General features: G+C 43.5%; 1 long non-coding RNA gene across 2 annotated transcripts; it reads left to right on the top strand.

Moving 5' to 3' along the window:
- Positions 1-4127: 4127 nt before the first annotated feature.
- On the top strand, positions 4128-7283 carry LOC115403237 (uncharacterized). Of its 2 annotated transcripts, none has more exons than XR_003933191.1 (3): positions 4128-4679; positions 6088-6599; positions 6681-7283. It is a non-coding gene; the product is annotated as an uncharacterized LOC115403237 (long non-coding RNA). The 2 variants fall into 2 exon arrangements; XR_003933190.1 differs by lacking the exon at positions 4128-4679 and adding an exon at positions 5423-5984.
- Positions 7284-17729: the final 10446 nt, after the last annotated feature.

The raw sequence follows: 17729 nt of genomic DNA, 5'->3' as shown, positions 1-17729 counted from the left end.
CTGCGCTCGCCTCAGTGTGATGGATGTGGTTAATGGAGACAGCACACAACCTGCAGACAGCCACTCGCTCCTTAGAAGGAAGCACCATCTGCTTCTCTTACTGCTGAGGGTCACTGAGCTGCTCATTTCTAGTTTTGATTCATTGCATGTGTGTTTAAAGAGGTGAGAAAATGAAAAGTAACGACATATTAACCCAGAGAACCAGATTTTAGATCGAGCTGTCGCTGCTCGGAAAAAACATTACCAGAAGGAAAAAAGAATCCTTTGCATTAAGACTGAATTGAAACTAATATCTGAGCATTAACACATTTAATTAATCTATTTAGCTTCTTCGTGTCGCGGCATCCATCCATCCATCCATCCATCCACTCCTGGTCTCTGACAGTATAAAGGTGTTGAGGTCGACCATCTGATTATTGAAGCTGCACCTTCAAAAATGCGTCGGCTGACCACAGTACTCTGTCTCCAGAGCACCACGATCACTTACCATCTGAATTGTTGCTTCATGGGCTCACACCAGCATGCAGTTTGTGGGGGCGGGGGTCGGGGGTATTGCCCCTCAGGTCTAAAATAAAGCAGAGCTGCCAGCTCTCAGCCATTGAACATGAAGCTCAGTTAATATTGTCGATTCTCAGCCCACACATGTTGGTAAAAGCTTTGGGGATCCGTTGACAGCCAGACTGCTGTCCTGAACACTGACGGTATCTGCAGGAAGTAAATAATCAAAGCAAAAGATAGATGGAGGAGGATATGGCCATAGCTTCGGGAGCATTTTTCTTTCGTTTAATTGTGTTGGTGCAGAAGTGACTGGCGTCACTACGATCACGTTAAGGCTCCAGTTCTATTGGTTGTTAGTATCTGTGGCTCATGACCGCTGGTGCACCGCGCGGTGCCATAAAGTGGTGGTTGGGATATTTCTAATGCTTTCTGAAGATTGTCTCAGGTTGTTTTTGGTTGAAAGACTGTTCCAACACATGTCTGCATGTCTCTCACTGTAGGACAAAGGACCACAGAATTTACAGCAAAATCAAAGAAATTGCCCAAACATCATGTCCTTGGTCTTTGAAAGCCCAAACTGTTCAGTTTATAGTTGCCTTTTATCATAATTTCCCCTCAGATTAAAAAAAACAAAACTTTTTGTACTACATTATAAAACAGTTCAGTATTTTTTGTCTCTTTGACCCAAATAGAGGAGAATTTCAAAGAGAGAGAGAAAAAAATCCCAAATATAGACTCTGACATTATTTTTTGTGACGTTCATTTGTGCTCTCCCCTGAATCTTCAGCTTTCTCTGCCTGACCTTTAAATAGAATACTTTAATTGTGAACCATTGTCCACACATTTTCCAAGCATCTCTGCGTCTCTGACTGCATTTTTCTTTATCTCTGACAATTTTCTGAATTCTCAGGGTCATGCTTTTATCTCAGCTGCTCTCCGTATGACGCACACAGCCTGGCAAGGTCACGCAGTATCTATGCAACACTGTGGCAAAGTCCCTGAATAGACAATCTCAGAATAACTTCATCCTTTTCTTGAACGTTTCTATATTTGAGGCCAGGGGATTAAAAAAAGAAGAAGAAGAAAAAAAAAAGATTTTATACAATGAGTGAGCAGTAAAGACAGCAGAAATATACATTTTTATTTTCCGTATATACAGTCGCTGGTTATGTTCAGTCAGTAATGACCCCTACGCGAGGTCGCCACGTGAGACGGGGGTCTTCAGAGAAAATCTAGAGCACCACCAGGAACGGTGGAGGGATTCCGAGGGCAGAGCTGGTGGAGAGCTGAATGGGATATGAGGGGGGATGGGAGGGCTCATTTGGGAAATACCACATCATTGTATGAATGATGGGGGGCTGGCAGTGGTAAAGGAAAGATAAATAAGTAATTAGCGAACGACACGACTGAGCAAAGCAAGGCTTCCTGATTTAACTGCGAAAAAAAAGGAAAAAGTAAGAAGAGGAGAAACATTCATTAAAAAAACAGGCTCTTGTTGCTCGACTGTTTAGTTCAATGACAACAATGACAAACCGGGACCGGAGATACAAAAGATTTGCTTGTTTGTCGTCTCCTGTATCAGCGTAATGAAAGCTGCTCTCCATCACTGGAATGGCACAGCGGGCTCGCCGAGCGCTCCGCAGACACTGACACTGTCTGGAAGTGGGCCATCAGTTTCCTTCAATCAGCCCAATGCGTAAGGCCGTGAAGCTGACAGCCGTCCACAGCAGAATGATCCCCCCTCCCCCTGAGCGCTAATAAACAAACACGCAGCCTCCCCGGAGTCCCCCAGGTGGTCTCAGTCAACACTCTGAATGGAGCATCACTCAATGACGGATCAAAAGAAAGACCATCTCCCCATCCCTCATCTTATCCCCCGCGTGCCCCGTCCTCCCGGCCGTCCTCCCGTGCGCTCCGGGTCTTTCCCACTGTTCCCAGCTATTTTCATTTAACCCGTCTGTCATCCATCTTGGGCGATCCTGCCCTTCTCGGAGCTGCAGACGTGCAGGGGGGCTCCAGACGACATCCCTCACCTGGCTCTATCCCTGCCGGGACAAATAGGTCCCTGAGCGCCGCCGGTGAAGGATGACCCTGTAACACATGCAATCCTTTCTTTCCTCCTTTTTGACTAAATTCATTGTTTTGTGCATGAACTCTCACCCGAACACACCGCACATGAAAATAATGTCCTATATCCAGACGAATGGCTGGAGTTCAGGCTGGCCGGGACATTTCCTGGAGTGTGCATGGATTTATGTTTTTTTCTTTGGGGTCCTCCTGTTTCCTCCCACAATCCAATTTGTTTTGAGGTTAACAGGTTGCTCCGTGTTGTTTGTAGGTGTAAATGTGAGTGTGTGTGACTGTCACTCCGTGTTTGTCCTGTGACGGACCGGCGACCTGCTTCAGCCTGAACTCAGCTCCCGGCTGTACGTTGGGAGGATTGGTACTGAGGAAGGATAAGATTCCATGCATGACCTCCATCCTGGAGCACGACCATACCTGGTAAATTTGGGCAAAAGAATCCATCTCACCCACAAAAAGTCCCTCATGAATAAAACAGATCCACCACATTGATAGTGTGTTCCCAGATATATGATTATAGAAAATAAAATAAAATCTGTATATGTCACAAATATACGTTGAATAAAATTCACATCAGATATTTTTTTTTAAATGACATTCGCTTTATTTTTCTTACATTTTTTTGCAACAGGCCCTCTGAAGGTTGCAGGAAAACTGCGTCAGAAAAATAACCAGCTTGATTTATCTTGGACGCAGCATGCTGGACAGTTGAGGAACGAATCACTTTATCGTCTCGTCCTCTATGTTGCAGGCAGGATGCTGATGGAAAAAGATACCTTCACATCTGTCTCAGAAAGGAAACATATTTCTTACTGCCTCATGCTGATGACTCTCGATGGCACCACCAAGGACGTTAAGAGTGAGAGAAAATCCAACAAATAGTTTTTGAAGTTCTGACACCATTATGCTTCTATAAACTGTCCTGTCAGTTAAAAAACAGAGGAATTTGAATGTCCTGAACAGCATTTTGTAAGAGCATCATGTACAACCATGCATTAAAACCAAGAAAAACTGTCAGGAGCAAGATTTGGACCAGCAGTCCAATAACAAGCACACTGTTATGCAAGTGTTGGCATGGTTGGAGAGCAGAGCATCATAACAGCTATAATGAAAACCAGAGAGAGAGGCAGTGAGAGAGAGCGAGAGGGAGAGAGAGAGCCAATGAAAAGCAGTAAACTGTCATCCCAGAACCACGCTGAGAGGATTTCACTACCCCCTGGTTTGCCCCCCGAATGTAATGGACTGTTTTCCTCCAAGTACTTATCCCCTGTGCTTCTCTTTAAGTCCCAGCTTCACTTTGTTTTTCCCTGCATGTCTCTGTTTCTCTTGCTCTCTTCTTTTTTCTTGAGCATGCTAGCATGATAGGTTTTTCTCCCTTTGAGCGCTAGCAGAGCAACAACACATTCCTGTCCGCATTCCAGCCTCAGGAAAAACAGTGTCCGGAACATAATAAAAGGCCAGGCACGTCATTTGTTTTTAAACCCACTTGCTCTCTGGAACAAAGCTGCGCTGAGGGCAGGATTGGGCAAATGTGTTTGTGTAAAAAAAAAAAAAAAAAAAGACAGTGAAAGGGACGTGCTTGTGAGGATGTGCGTTTTCTGTTTTTCTTTGGTAATGAGGTAGTGATGAGGCTAGCTCTTTACCAACCAGAAACCACACAGCCACATCCAACGAATCTAAAGTCACCGCGGCGAGACTCTGATCAGCCGCGAAGCCCGTCAGCGCTTAACATGCTTTTCATTTGTACCATTCCTGTTGATACTGGCATTTCGTCTGACTTGTCTCATCTCTCATCTGCCCTCCGGATCGTACGTGAATCTCTTGGTACGCCGTGACCTTGCTTGGACTGCCTGAACTTTCTCGTATCTGCTGTACAAACAAACACTCCTGGCTGGACACGAACACACATCCATCCATCTCTTATACGGCTTTATCCAGCTTAAAGCCGCGGGGGACAGAGTTCACCCCGGACGGGTCGCCGGTCCTTCACAGGACAAACCATCGCTCTCACTAATATTGACACTTCAAGGCCGTTTATTACAGCCGTCAGTGACTATTTTTTCCGCACAAACTTGAACCGGGGATCTGCGGGCTGTGAGGTGAGTGTGCCAACAGCTACACCGCCCACATACAAAGACACACACATTTGGCTGCACACAGCATTACACCCTCCCGGGCAGCTGATAGCAGGAGTGCCCGACATTTTGGCGCTGTCTAAATCTGCCCTTTTTGGTGTTCGGTCTCTAATAAGCACACGTGGACTCTGGCTAAAACCTTGATAATTAGCAATGCAAACAGCGGCCTGCGACAGTAACGGCGGGCTGAAGGTCAGGACGGCTTCAATGTTTTAGCGCTCCGGCCGTAATGTATCCTTGTTAGAGAGCCTCTTGACCTCCACATCCCGCCTGAAACAATATCACTTTCACTTCATCCTGTAAGTCGGTCACTGCTCTCCGGGCTCGTCTGCGACCGACCGGCTTTTGTTTAAAAGCTACAACGTTCATTATCTACTTCCATAGTTTATTATTTTTGACCAGCAGACAGTCAGGATCGTGTGTGTTTAGAGGTTGAAGGCTAAAACGATGCGAGTGTCTGACTGGAAACTCTGTCCCCTCCTCCACCCCCACCGCCGGTCCCACCAGCTCTTCAGGAAGCTAATAATCTCCTTCCTGTCTGACACGGGACGCGGCCGAGGGCAGCCGGGCTCATGTGTGAAGCGCGTACACGTGTCCGAGTGTACGTGTACGTGCACGCTCAGGCACAATGATTATTCAGCCATAACGGAAGTCATAAAGACTTCCTCTGATCACTATCAGCGCAGACAGAGGCAGTGGAGGGATAACAGAGCCACGGGGTATATAGGCAAAACTGCCGCGGCACTGCAGGCCCACTGACACCAAAACAAAGCTGCAGCCTGGGAGGCCGGCCGGCCGGCGGGCTCCACCTACCACTCACATTAGTTCTAAATGCCACTAAATGTCAGGTGGTGTCATTAAAAAAAAAAAAAAAAGGCGCTCATGCAATGCTGGTATAAATACATGACTTCGAGTGGAAGGTGACCGTATGACTGGGTTACTGTGACACAGTGAGGATGGAAGTGGAGATCTGTCTGGCAGACCAATCATTTTGTACATTTACCGGCGATGGAATTCGACACGCTACCTGAGCTCAACTCTTTTATTTCTCCATTCTCGTCTGCAGCGGCACTCAATACAAGGCTGAATAAATTGTCTCGTGTTACGCAACACTGTCTGGATTTCAAATAAATCTTGGGTGCGTGCACGGCGTTAAGCACGAACAGCATGGTACGCCGTGATAGGCACACCTGCAATAAATAAAGCCGGGCTCTGGCTGAAGATCAGATCAGAATATGGGGAAGGAGAGGACATGCGAGGGGGGTTGAGGTGAGGTGAAACGGCGTGAGGGGAAGTGAGGTGAGAGGATATGTCTGCTAAATCTCAATGGATTAAGATTTTTTTTTTTTCGTGCTTTTTGCATTTATTGCAGTTACACAAGCTGCAGACAGCAGAGGTGAGGAACAGGAACAGGGAGACGACGCGTGGCTAGGTTCCTGCTTGCCAGGAGTGAAATTAGCTTGGAGCCCAGCTGCTGAGGGTAATTTTCGGCCATGTGCGACGTTGCTCCACTTGGACATCGGGTCGCTTCTGGACTCTCTCGCTTATTTTGAACTCGCCTCAAATACCGTTTCCTATTTATTCAACCTACAAACCGATTTACCCACCTTAAGGGGAGATGATGACACAGACTAACACAGTCTCTCCCTTTAAGGTTAGTCTTAACCTCTCTTTTTAATAGTGAGATAGTGAAGCTGCTATAGGTTTGGGCTGATGGGAGCACTTTACTGCACCTAGCTTCTTTTCTTTCTCACTCTCCACACAGTACTGTCTCACTACTATATACCACTAACATTCTGTCTCTTTCCTGTAGTCTGTCCTCTCTCTCAGTCCTTGAATGCAGGATCTCTGACTGTGAAACTGAAAGCCCTCATCAAGCCTGCAGTGAGTGGATTAGCTTCCGTCTGCATGTTTCAGTCTGTCGTTTTCTTCTAATTTGTCTCCCTTTCTATCCCCTGACCCCAGGAATGCATCCACCTCTGAGCCTGGTTCTGCAGGATTCTTCCTGTTATAAAGGAGTTTTTCCTTTCCAGCGTCGCTTGCTCAAGTGGAATCGTTGGTTTTTCCACTTCAAAAGTATTTCATTGTGTTGTTTGGCACTTGTCAATAAAGTTGAACTGAATTGAAAAATGACACAAAGGGAGACCATGCAAACCTCACAAAAGAACCCTGACAGCTCATGCTGCTTCCACATCACACCTGTTTGTGCGCTGGTTCCCTGCAGTGGAATGATGGGTCATCTGCATGTTGCTGCACATGTTTTGCAGTTAAACTGAATTTTCCTGCTGTTTTTTTGTTCGGTCTCCAGATGTTGTCTTGACCTCCGGAGCTCCTTTTGACAGTCATTCGTTATTGACAGTGCGGCAGGGAGCCAGTTCCTTCTGCGCTCTTTAATCACCTGAGTGTTACAACAAAGTTTGAAAAGTTGAAGAATTAGCAAACCGCGAGTGGAAAAATCTTAACGACAGTTCACGACCGACCTTAATTAGTCAATTAACGGCCAGCGTGATTTTTTCATGCATTCAGCAGAATCTGTGAGTCGCTGAAACTTTTTTTTTTTTTTTTTTTCTCGCGGCTGCAGAGTCAGCAGCTTTCCAAAAGTGTGCTCTGATGCGGTGGCAATAATAAAAGCAGGGTCACTGTCCCTCTTCACTTGTAAACCAGCTCGGAGAGATGTCACGCACAGGAAACATCAAAAGGCCAAAGTTTAACAACGGACCAATAAACGGGCCGTTCTTACAGCCTTCCTTTATACGACCCAATATCACACTATCACTCTAGTTAGGACTGAGGGACCAATGACTCATGTCATTAATGACCGCTGCTAATCCGGCCTTTTGACCTGGACAGCGCTCATAAAAGTAGAAGGAAAAACATTGGTCATACCCGTTTATTCCCGTCTTTCCTATTAAGCACTTTCTTTTCCTTTCTGTATCACATTCTTCCAGTAAGTAAAACATTTCTGTGTACTACCGCTGTTACTGCGCTTGAAGAGTACTAAGAGAGTTTTTGTCAAAAAACATTAAAACTAAAAACAGCTGCATTATCAATAATTCCGTGAACGTTTCTCAAAAGAAACAATGAAGTGAACGAAAATCTGAAGAAGGTCTGCAAACTATAAAGCATTATGTTTGTCTGTTAAAGTAATAATACTATTGGCTACAAATGGCAGTGCAAAAAGTTTGAGTACAATGTGGAACTGACTCAGAAGCAGAGGCACAAAATAAAGCACGAGTTCTCCATAGTTACTTAGACGGATTTTAAATGGTAGCTACATGAAATTAATTTATTCTTGAACTTTCAGTCCAATATGATGACTAATAATTGCGCTTTGTACTCCTTATATTCCTCAAACTAGTTTGTTCACTTGTATAAACACTAAAGCAGCAAAAATTAATGAATTAATGTGGTAAATTCAAAATTTTATTAATCAAGTGATCAATAAAAACTAAATGCCAAAACTTCCTGTATCCATTTAAAAAAATGTAAACAGAATAATTAGTGTTTTACAAAAGTGCTATCTTTGTTACAGCCTTTTTTACATTTAAAAAAAACCTCAAAAATATGATGCGTGAATTAAAATAGATACTTTAGAAAAAAGTAAAATTATTTGAACATTATCGTAAGTTACACCAATGTGAATATTTGCAATGTGTTGCCTCCATCTGTGATTTTTTAATGAGTTTACATTGAAAGAAAATGACTTCATCTTCCTCTCTTTTCTTTTCAAATCATTAATTCCTCGTTCCAGGGTCAAGAGTGACTGAGATTTATCAGCAGTCTTAAAAAATCTGAAGCGACAGAAATTCTTTCCACTGTTTTCTGTCTCCCCCTGACTCTGCTGCCTCCCGTCTGTCTCGCCCTGCTCCTTGTTTTGCCTGCCGCGGTCTTGATGTTGTAATCCACACCTGGACGGGCGCCAAGCATGTCTGCAGGCACCTGCGTCAGACCCAGAAAAACAAGAGTAAAAAGACCAGGCCCCGCCCCTTCCTGCTCCGTGTGTGTGTCTCCCCCCCTCTCTGTTTGTCCGCTCACTCTCCCCCAGCCTCTCTCTCTCTCTCTCTCTCTCGGTCGAGTTTCAGTGTGTCATGTGACTTCCTTCCTGTTGTTTTGACCCCGGGGTCACGCCGCCCCAGGGTCAGTGGACCTCCCCTGCATCCACTTCAACACTATCCCATTTTGCTTATTAAACACAATCTGAAAATCTCCGTCTTTTTCATGCCTTCTCAAACACACACACACACACACACACACACAGAGGAGAGATGTAAGCGTAAGCTGAATCTGATTGAACTTCAGAGGAACTCGGTGACCACGTCCTCCTCCTTTATGGCGCTCTCAGGCTGACCTTTATGTCTGTGGAGTGGGACAGGCGCTGGGGGGTTGGGGTCCCGCCTCTCATAACGGCTTGTAAAAAAAAAAAAAAAAAAAAAGTAAAGAAAAGAGAAGAAATGAAAAGAAGACACCTTGTTTTGGGGTCAAGACTTTGACTTCTGGATCGGAATGGCCGCCTCTTTTGTGCAGACAGAATGACATCATGAAAAGTCTTCCTGCTCATTTCAGAACTTTTATCACTTTTATCGCTGATAATCGTTATTTTTTTTAAGGTTTTGAGGTCAACTTGACGGCGGCAGCCCAAGGTCACGTGAACGTTAAAAGAACCCAAGAAATCCCCCGTGGAGGCCTGCATGTGCAGTTGCAATCTGAATTATCAAAGGCTTGGCTATCGCCCGGTTTTCCCACAGCAGCTCCTATCTAAACACTATTTGCGACCCTTTGCAGTGGCAGAACAGGCGTCAGAGGGCCTGCAGTGGATCCAGCGTGTTGTCATGGTTACAGATAAGGCTGTGCGTTATCACTCCCTTCAGTTATGGGAAACACATGACCGTGGATGGTATCACAAGTGGTTTATGTGTGTATTTGCACATGTGATTATTGGTGCTGTGTGTGTGTGTGTGCATAGCATACTGCAGCCACATATAAGAACTGCAACTGCATAATTCTTCAAGTGGGAAGAGAATGACATTTATTCACATTTTTTTTCAAGCCAGGGATACATCAAGTGACCTTATCGCTGATATAACACCTGCATATGTCCGCCAGCAGGGCTCAAACGCAGCACGTGCAAGAGAGCGGCGGCGGAATGAATAAAGCAGAAAGGTCATTGTGCGTAATACTGTTACATGACAGTGACTTTGTGGAGCTGTGGCAACGTATCAGAGAGTCCCTGCCGAGTGGAAGTGTCAGTACAAGGCCAAAAATCTGCCGTTTGTAAAGTTTAAACCTTTATTTTATTATGCTGAACATTTTTCAGAAATGACAATCAGTTACAGAGTGACATTCCTGGTCAGGAGTGGCATAACAGACATAAAACACGGGACTGCTGGGAAGAGAAGAGCCATAAACTGAACTCAATTCCTATCAGCAATAATAAAGTAACTCCTGATATAAAGCAGTAGCCAACACGTTTGGATAAACAGCTGATAAGAGTAAATCAGTATTTCACCATATATTGGGGTTTACTAGTCGGCCTCTTTCATCAGATTAATGGATTATTACTGGAAAATGACAACGTGGAAAACTGAGAGATTGTTTCTTTTCATTGAGTCAGCCTCTCCAGTGCCGCTGAAACTTGTGTTTAAGGTTAAATCCTTTTCATGTGACTTTGAAAGGACCATACTTCCTTTTATTCCAGCCAGACCGGACCGCTGAAACGCTCTTCACGCTGCTCCATCTCTGAACTGGAAAACCAAAGTGAGAGCTGAGAGCGTCCCGCTGGCCTCCCCTCATTACCTGCCTCTGTGCTTTAGGATTCATTTTAGACTTTTATTTCTTTTTTTTTAAATATCTTTTTGGAATGGCTCCAATTGATCAGCTGCAAACCTCACCTCCCCTCAAGATCTGTTACATCTGTAAACTGACATCTTCTAGTTTACAGACATGTTTGTGCTCATTGACTTTTACTAGATTTGAACTGATGTCAGTTTTTGCTTTATTTGATTCTCTCTTTCAGAAAAGCTGCTCTTTTTCAATGAATTTCATAAACATTAGATTATATTGAGATTCCAGTCTCAGTTCTGTTGTGTTGTTCATGGCGATAGGGTCCATTCAGTTGGCTGGAGGTTGGATTTTCACCCGGGTTGACCCAGTGATGGTAAAGAAATTGCTTTCCGTTTGCTGTAACCTGACACCCGGCTTGGTAACCGAGCTTCAGTAATGCGACCTTATCTGACACGTGCTTAACTACCTGAGTTTTGTTTGACGCCGGATGGCACAGAGAGAGCGGATCGCTGCGTACCGAAGCTGTCTCATTCTCAACGCCAGCGCAGCCTGAAGGTCCGCGAGCGCCCGAATGAATGGACGAGCATCTGAGCGACCAACGCACGCCGCTGGCCACGCAGCAGACTCTTTCAATTCCAATCTCTTTAGCATGAAGGTCGGACCGCGCATTTAGCACTGACACAGTCTTGTTTCGCCCCCAAGACGGCGTTCAGCTCCCATTCAACTCGCTGAAGTAATCGGTTTGAGCAGAAAATCTCTCTCCACTTATCAAAGCTGCCGCTCCTTCGTCAGAGGAACACTCGGTGTTTCTGGAAAACGCTGCAGAGCGAAGAGGGATGTTCTCCAGCGTGGCTGAACACAGGGTGCTAAGCAGGCCAAATTAAACCCGCCTCCAGCTGCATAACGTTCTGTTCTGGGTACGACGAGCCCCCCCGCCCCCCCGGGCACAGAGTCAGACGCAAGTTTGAGAGCTTCTCAACACCTTAGCCAAGCAGAGCAAGGTGACCCACTAGTGTCATGTCAGCCATTAGTTCGACAAGAGGAGTTGAGAGTACTTTCTCTCCCAGCATGCTGAGGGTGTGTGTTACCACTCAATGAAGGCAAACACACACGGAGATAAGCTCTTTTCAGGAATCGGCAACACCATACAGTCAGCCTGTGAGGTATGAACCAGGTAGACTGTTTGTTTTTCCTCCTCTCCGCCTCACACCACGTTCAATAAAAGATCTGCAGGATTTGAAGGAGATTTTCTTCATATTGGAGGAACTGTGTGTTCTGTTTCTACTCTGTTTGTTCCCCCTCCAGTCTGTCCTCATTCTTCTACTTTGTTATTGTTATCTCGAAAACGTGTGTGTCTGTGTGTGTGTGTGTGTGTTCTTATACCTGGCACTTTTAGTAACCTGTTGTCAATCACGCCAACTGCTTGGAAATGTTTTCTGCTGCAGTTTTTTTTTTTTTTTTTTAAATTAGAATCACTTATGTTATATTTTCAATCTTTGGTTTTTAGTTGTGTGCAAACATCAAATTGAAAGTGAGCCAACAGTGTTTATGAGCTGATAAAAATGAGACACTTCTATTGTCGGTTTTTCAGAATTCAAATGGTCGATTTGCTTGAAGGATGATTCTAAACATTCCTTTAGGTTTTACATGTTCTCCCTGCACAGGGATGGTTTTAAGAAAGGAAACTGGTTCCCCTAAATATTAAATGGAGTAGGGTTTGGGTTAGAAGGGTTAAATTGTACCTTATTCCAGTTTTGCAGGTGTAACTGAAACTCTAATACTTTGCATGTTTTTCTGGGAAGCAGCAGAACATTGTTGACTGATTTTGAACAAAACTGTGCCACCTTTACCTTGTGGCTTTGTTTGCTTGAGCGGAATCGCGGCTGGTGAAGTAGTTTTTGTTGGAGCAGAAGTTGTCAGAGTCTGGCGTCGTCGGCGAACGGAGACAGTCATGCTAATTGTCACTGCGAGTGAGCATGCACTACCAACTGTGAGGCTTGACAATTATTTCAATGATTTTACTGTCAGTCTGAGCTCTTTCACACATTACAGACATCCTCCTAGCAGCACATAATAAATGAGGAACCGAGCATGGAAAAAAAAAAATTGTGCAAAAGTTGCTAATTAATGATACATTTGAATTCTGTTTTTCACATTTTGTTTCTCCCAGACTGGTTGTAACCTGTGTGTGTGTGTGTAAAAGTGAGCGCTGTGATGTGCAACAGCTAAGCTTAAGCACACTCATTAATTCTCAGCAGCAGCGAATCGCTCTGTTTGAATTGTCTTTGATGATTGTATGTAAATAATACGTCAAATCCGACAAAAGTGCATAATCCCCGTGCCTTTTTCCATACCGCCTCCCAAAAGAGCAGACATCACAGCGCGCCGCGTGTCGGCTAATAGAGGATACGTGCGCGTTCGGGTGAGTGTGACTCTGCGCACGTCACCCGCCTGTTAATAAGAGCGAGGCCTTGTGCTACACCTGCTGTATACCAACATCCAGAGCTCATTAAGGAGCGCCGCGCTCCGACAGGATGTGGAGACGAGGACCTTCAGCTGGAACGCTGCCTGTGCCCACACACACGGAAAACGCAGTGAATGGATTCAAAAAGAATGAATGGCTTGAAGGGAAAAGAACAGGGTTTTTTTTTTTTTTTTGCTGCATGACAACTGCAATGCAGTGCAAAGCAGGAGGGAGTTTTGAATGATGTGTGGGATGGCTTTGAAATGTGGCTCATCAGACTCCCTGTGTGTGTGTGTGTGTGTGTGTGTGTGTGTCCACAGGTCACTAGTTCATCACCAAACCACCAATAATGGCCAATAACTCAATGCCTGGGAATATAATGTAATCATTTGATCCTTTTGGATCAGGCACATGGCAATTTATGACCGAAACAACATTTTGCTGTTAATGTAAGCTACTTTCATGTAAGTTTACGGATGTGTAGAACATGTGTCACATTCTGCTGCTGGTGAATAAAGCACAGAGTGCCTGTCAGCAGGGGGGTCGGGGTGTGAAGCCATTACTCTGTGGTTTTACTTTTACCTTGGAAATATCTGCTCAACTGAATATGGGTGAACGTGACTATGGCTGTGTTACGACTGACAAACTAACTTACTAACAGACTAACACTGACGTGAACGACCAGATGTTCAGTGTTTTATTGTTGTGTTCAATGTTTTTGCTGATTTTAATGGTTTTTCTTTCTTTTCTTAGTTTAGCTTGATTGGACACATCGTGGCCACTGATTGTCTTTTGCCTTCCTGGTTGATCGGCCTGGATCAGGATTGTTGTTTGGCATGAAGGTATTTGCAGCTGTCACTGTCCCATGGTATGCTGATTTGTTTAAATTGTGCATCCATGACCGAGTACTGCTTGGTGTTTTTGTGACAGTGGATCAGTTGGAAATGGTCGTTGAAACATAGGTAACTTAGAACATATAAAATAAAAAAATGACGATGCACTTGGAGGAACTGATCTTATTGATGTTTATGGAAAACATTGATATTGGAGTGTGAGACAAATGAAAAGTGGTTTTACTTTGGCTTTACTGTCTCTGATAGTGAGTTAGATTATTGTTAAAATTCAAATTTATTTTGTGTCTGGTTTTGTTTAAATTGAAATTTAACAACAGGAGGGATTGATGTGGAATAATGCTTTGTTTTCAAAGTTCTCAGGAACACAGTGTGAAGGCCGCTCTGTTTTGTCTGAAGTCACTTGGAAACAGCGTCTGCTAGTCTCGTGAGATCTAACTATATGACCTGGCGTGGCCGGAAGTCCTGCCAGAGTCGGGTTGGATTCTCCCCGGAGCAACAGCCTTGCTCTCAATCAGCTGATTTGTGTGTGCTTCCTCTGCAATCCTCAGAAAATCCTCCTTGTGCAGCGTCAACACCTTGACTCGTCATCTTTGGCTCTGATTCACCAAAAATTCCACAATTATATGATAGAATTTGATTAAAAATCAATTAAAAAAAATCTAGAACTGCAGTCAATAATGTAATAATACAATAACAAAGCTGCATCCTTTTAAAAATAAAAGCCTTTTTTTTAGGCAGTTTGTTTATGAAATATAGGAATTGTAGGTATGGTACTCAAGATATTCATTCATTGAGGAAAAACACTGCAACACTCTTAATTATGCTTGAACAAAAATCTTTGACTTTTTTATGACATTACTGGCAAATTCTAAAATGATGACGTTATTGGCAGTTGTTACTTTATTACCCAGGATTACATTGTTGTCGTTGTTACAGACAAACTGATGCTTTTGGACGCTGGCAGGACACTGGAGGATCTGGAGAAAAATCGAATTAGAAGAGAAAAGCTGAACTGAAGTCAGATGTGACAGGTTTAACAAAACTAAAATTACCTTTGGAGATTATATGACTCATTTCCCACATCCAGTCATTCATTATTGGTGTAACGGGATGTGTTTGGCTTCACTGAACTGTTCCTCTAAACAGCTGCTTTTCCTTGTTTCCTTGAGACATCTATCAAAACACTGATAGTTAGGAGTCCGCTCTATAATCTCCCAGCAAGTTGTTTAACCTTGACAACATTATACATGTTTACATGACGCTTATTGAGGCTAAGAATTAAGAGCACATACGTATGATATACCTCCGTGTTAAACGCAGTGCCGATGTAATTTGTGTCGCTGTGTAAATGTGTGCCTTTGTGTGCTTGTCAGGTCCTGATCCTTAATTTTCTTGACAGACTCTAAATGCTGATGGCCTGTGGGTGACTCTAAAGTAAATTAGGATGGACCAGGCCGGGCGCTCCGTCGCCACGCCATTCAGCAGCTCTTCTCGCGCACAATGAAGACGAGCCAGCCACGCTAATTAAATTACTCATACCTCTTAAGTAGGGCAATTATAAGATTTAATTAGTTGCCAAATGGTTGATTAGATAGTTAGCTAATGCTTCATTTAAAAGTGTCACTGCATTATGAGGCGCCGATTGTCATTTACACTCGGGGGAGGGGCGGGGAAGAGGGACGCTTCAGGTAAACAAATACGGGATCAGAGGGGGGATTGCTGGGTGGGTTCCTCTCCGCATTTATCATCATTCCTGCCTTCAGATGCTGAGGGCTTTGGGGTTTTCTCAAATCTTTCATTTCACTGTTGACAGCGGAGACAAATGAAGGAAGAAAGCTTGTCCACCGCACAAAGGCGCGGCCCATGGGACGCAGCGCAGGAGCGTCTGACATTTCCCGTCTTAACAAGACCATATTGACTTGTTGAGCGTTTCGCATATTCCTGAGATTTCCTTTCCTCTGCTGAATTGGAGGAATCTCAGCCTTAAATGTGTATGACTGAGTATTTTCCTAGCCCGCTCCCTCCTGGATAAACATGCACGTGCACACGTGCACACAGACTGGTGATAGAGTAGCATGTGTTTGCATCGAGAGGCGGTGTGGGCCGTTAATGTAAATATGACACGCAGCAAAGAGAGCCAAATAAGAGGTCCTTGGAGAAATGACCCAAGGGAGGAAAAAGCAGTACAATGGATACGCCGCACTGGCTGGGCCTCCAGTTACCATGGAAACGATACAGAGGTTACCCACATAATATCAGAGTTCCCTCAAATCCCATGTTTGTATTATTTTAATAATGCCTATGTGCCATCAAAAACATCTGCTGGAATCTGAACCCACTTTTTTTTCAAAAATCATAAAGCATGAAATGTCAGATGTCTCTGAGCAGAAGAATTTCTGTCTTTAATCTTTATACAGTCTGTCTTCATGATATTAAGCACAGAGACTGCTTTTTCCATGCAAATTTGAACATGAATAACACGATACTAGTTCACACAACAAAAAGAATTTCTATTGAAAAGAACAAAACACACACAGACACAGACACACACATTTTCAGAACTGGGTACTCAACCATTCATCAAGCAAATGACCAGGTTTCGCGATTTGTTCTTCTGAAGTTTTCTTCCCAACTAAAAATGGTCAAATGAAGGAAAAAAAGCCTTATTAATGAGATTTATTCAACTTTTTGTTGTCAAAGTGAATGACAGCGTATTGTTGGACCAACGCTGTGATTAATGTAAATTTTGAATTAAGTTAATGCTGATTTAGTTTATTTCTGAATTAGAAAATGTGAAATTTAGTGTGTAATGTGTAATTTTGTTCATTTTTGCAAAAGATTCAAATTAATTTATTATTGTTATTATTATTATTATTATTAGTAGTAGTAGTAGTATTATTATTATTGTTATTATTATTGTTATTATTCATTTTGTTGTGAGGGTATTTAAATTCTATTTTTTTTATTTTTTTGTATTGATTTGTAATTTCTTATTATACAAACAAAACACAACAGTAGAAATACCATTTCGATTTCTTCTGTAAGCGTATGGAAAACGCCCATGAAGGAGGCTGCAAACTAAACTCTCGCCTAAGGCGCCACATATAGAGCCAGCTCTGTGCTACGGTCTGATTATTCAAAGACTTCCTATGCATTTCAAACAAACGCAACTCAACAAATGCAATCCACTGGACATGCAACTAAAATCATATATATTTTTTATGAGCAGCACATTATAAAAGCTGATTTTTAAATATTTAGACTTGCCATGAGAGAAAACACGGTTCACCCATGAAAATGTGAACCGAAATTTAAGCGCAGGAGTTGTGGAATTGGCATTCTGAACAGTGTGTTTTTCAGAGTACAGTACATTAATCTTCCTGAGTTTTGTCTGCAGGTGAAGCAGCATTGACCAGTATGAAGGGGGAATAGACTGCCTGCCCTCTGGCACTAAAAATAATTCTGCAGAAGAAAGCTAAACGGACCAGAGGGGGAGTGAATACCTTCCATTCTCATCCCCCCCCCCTGTCAGTATTACCCTAACTGCAGCGCTCTACACGCCGGCTGTGATTTTTGCTGGGGGGTATGAATCCGGCCGACGCATCTTCTGAGTTATTTTTCATGGCTCGGGGATTGAAATCTATCCGAGTCTCTCATTGATCAAAGCTCCTCCACCAGCAGACCTGACAAAATGCATCTGGAAGCAGAAGATTTTATTTTAACAGTGGAGTCAAGGTGGGTTCAGTTTTCAAAAACTGTTCTGCAACTGTTGTACATCATGGATTATTTCTTTATCAATGTATTTTGCCTCTTTAAACACTCCCCTGTGTCTTTCCTATGGCCCATGAGCATTACCCAATACCTTCCTGAGCAGTTATCTATGTGCAAACGTGCATTTCCTTGTTCCTGTATGAC

The sequence above is a fragment of the Salarias fasciatus genome, chromosome 16 (assembly GCF_902148845.1).
Source record: "Salarias fasciatus chromosome 16, fSalaFa1.1, whole genome shotgun sequence".
In the NCBI taxonomy this organism is placed as follows: Eukaryota; Metazoa; Chordata; class Actinopteri; order Blenniiformes; family Blenniidae; genus Salarias; species Salarias fasciatus.
The sequence above is the reverse complement of the archived record's forward strand: the minus strand, read 5'-3'. Positions and strand labels throughout refer to the sequence as shown.